The sequence below is a fragment of the Suricata suricatta genome, chromosome 6, assembly GCF_006229205.1.
Source record: "Suricata suricatta isolate VVHF042 chromosome 6, meerkat_22Aug2017_6uvM2_HiC, whole genome shotgun sequence".
NCBI classification, from domain to species: Eukaryota; Metazoa; Chordata; class Mammalia; order Carnivora; family Herpestidae; genus Suricata; species Suricata suricatta.
In genome coordinates, this window is record NC_043705.1 from 75670546 (window position 1) to 75673455 (window position 2910).

Genomic DNA, 2910 nt, shown 5'->3' on the forward strand with positions numbered 1-2910 from the left:
TGAGCTCTCAGCACAGAGCCCGATGCGGGGCTTGAACCCATAAACCATGAGATCATGACCTGAGCCGAAGTCAGACACTTATCCGACTGAGCCACCAGGTGCCCTATATGGAATTTCACTCTTTGCTCCATTCAGAGGTGAGCTTTTGCACCTCTGACTTCTGTCTGTGTGTGTCTGTACCTCTGGTCCCAGGGCTCCTATTGTCAGCAGTCAGGGAGAAAAAGACTTTGGGGGGTGGATTAAAATGTAAACTGGTTCAGAACCCACAGATCTTCCAGACTCCAGCTCAGTTAGAGCTGTTGTTCAGGCTATTGCTGCCCTTTTTTTTTTTTTTTTTTAACTGCTTCCTATAGAATGCCTGTGTGTGTGTGTCTTTTTCCTTCCCTAACATAATTATTTAAATGATTCCAATATTTGGGATTTGGGAAGCTTTTCTAAGATTGTAACTTAACTTACATAGGCAAATTGGCCTTTAACTGAGCAAAGAATATTTTTTAAACTGTTGAGAAAAGCAATGGATTTTTACTTATTTTCTTATTCTGACATACTTTTATCTTGGAAAGACTTTTGTTTTGTTACAACCATTCAAAACATTGTAAGGGAACTTTTAAATGACCCTGGCCTAAGTGGTTTGTTCTCAGAGAAAGGAGAGGAGAGGCTGTCAAGCAGTTTCTAAGTGGCATAAATGCTTTGGAAGGGTTGAGTGGAGAGAGCAAGGATGAACGTTAACCATAATGTGAGGGGACAGTGAGTATTAGGCAAAATTGCCTTTTTAAACAATATGACTTGATTAGAGAAGTGCAAATTGATGAAGATTGCCTTAGAAATAAAATAAATTCTGTTATAAAGCTAGAAGTGGAGATTGTCCCTGCTTGATGTGTGCTTTGCTTTGTAATATGCTTCTTTAGATAAGAATTATGAAATGGGTTCTTTGGTCTTTTATGTTAAAAAAAAAAAATGAAGGATTTTCTTGGCTGAGGGGAGCACTACCAGAAACAAATCCAAAGAAGAATGGAGTTTGATATGTTATTTTGAGGTTGCTGAGCCCCTAGGACATTTCTTTGCTCCTGTTGGGGGAGATGTTGAATTTATATTCTCAACCATTGTGAAACGACTTTGTGCAAAGGTCTCAAATGATTTCAGAGGAAAAGTCAGAAACCGAATCTCCTAATGTTACCCCTGGTCTTGGGGTTGCCTTTGATGTACAGATTTATGGGAAAGCACAGAATGAGGAGAATAGAGTTCTTTAAACTGAAGGATGCAGCATCTACTAGAATGAAAGAGGAGCTGCACAGTCACTGAAGTCCTTAAGTGATCCTGGCTGGTGTCACTCGGGAAGGAAGAGCTTTGATGCTTTTGCTTTTGTGGAAAAGCCGTGGGCAAGAGGAGGGAACACTGGGTCTGCCGGGTTGACCTTTCAGTCTGATTCACCAGGAAGAGTCTTCTTTACCAAACTTTTTAATAAAAGGATGCATAACAGTATATACCTGGAAGACTTTTGAATCCTCCATCCCTGGCCTAATGCTTCAGTTAGGAAAGGAACTTGAGCAGTAAGAAGGGTTTGAACTTACTGAAATTGAGAGTTTGGCCAAGTGCTTAGAGCTAGGATGGCAAACACCGTGCATACACACTCACCTGTGCATGGCGCAGACATCACTAGTCCATCAGTGCACAGTCTCTCACCCAGGCCAGACCATTCCTAACCCGGCGCTTTAGGCAGCTGCTCCTGAATTGATAAGCGTTACACAGGAGATAAAACCTGTTTCTGCGCCACCACCCCACATGCCCCCACACGCCCTACGGTAGGAAGGTTATACTGTGAACCGGTAAATGGTCTGAATGTTTTGAGGCTGCTGCAGGTCCTGTCTCTTCACCTGAGGCCAGAGGAGAACGGCCCAGGCCTGTTACCATCACCCACAGGGTGCCCACTGCGCACATGCTGGCATTTGAGGTACAAAAAGGCTTCAGATAATTCTCACCTTCAAGGACATGACTTCCTGGGAGAGGAGAAGGGTAAGTAAGGTAGCCCAAGATGCATGCCAAGTAGGTGTTGTGTTGAATAAACAGCAGTTTAAGAAAGAGGAGCTGAAATCCTATGGGGCTGAAATCAGAAAACTGTCTTGTTCCCATTCAGTAGCTTGGCCAATTTATTTTGGATCTGCATACTTCATGGCTGATCTGTGGAGAAGGTGAAACAGAAGAGAAAAAAAAAGCCTTCATGGGGAACTTTGGGGAAAGCAAAAGCTTAACAAAATAATTGAATCTGAGAAGGATCAGGGCATCGCAACAGGGTTCACTTGTTACTTCCACCTTTCTCCTTGGTTACTGACCTGCTTCCCAGAGAAGCGGTAAAGTAGAGGGGAGTTAACTGAAATCGTGGAATTGGGAGTCAGGGAAGGAGAGAGCTATGAGGGAATAAATAAGTGCATATTTTAGTGACTTGTTTTCTCTTGCACGGCCCTTCATCCTGGCGTGGGTGGGCTGGGGATGACAGAGAGAAGGTTTGCTTTGTTTAGGGTCAGAAGTACCTTTTAAAGTGTTTATTCTTGGGGTGCCTGGGTGGCTCAGTCAGTTCAGTGTCTGACTCTTGATGGCAGTTGATCATGATCTCAGGGCGCATGAGATTGAGCCCCCACACTGTATCCAGCTCTGTGCTGTCAGCGTGCACTTTCTCTTTCAGAATAAATAAACATTAAAAAAAATTTTAAATGTGTATTCTTGGCATAATTTATATAAGATATTCAACTATATCAGAAGTGCTTTGCACAAGGAGTTTCCTCGTACGGGTCATCTTTTAATATGGCTAATGAGGATCATGAGTTACTTGATAGATTTCTGTTATTTTACTTTCTAATATTTATAAGATTTGAGTTTTGTTATTCTCAGTGTTTTACATACAGTTTTGGTGTC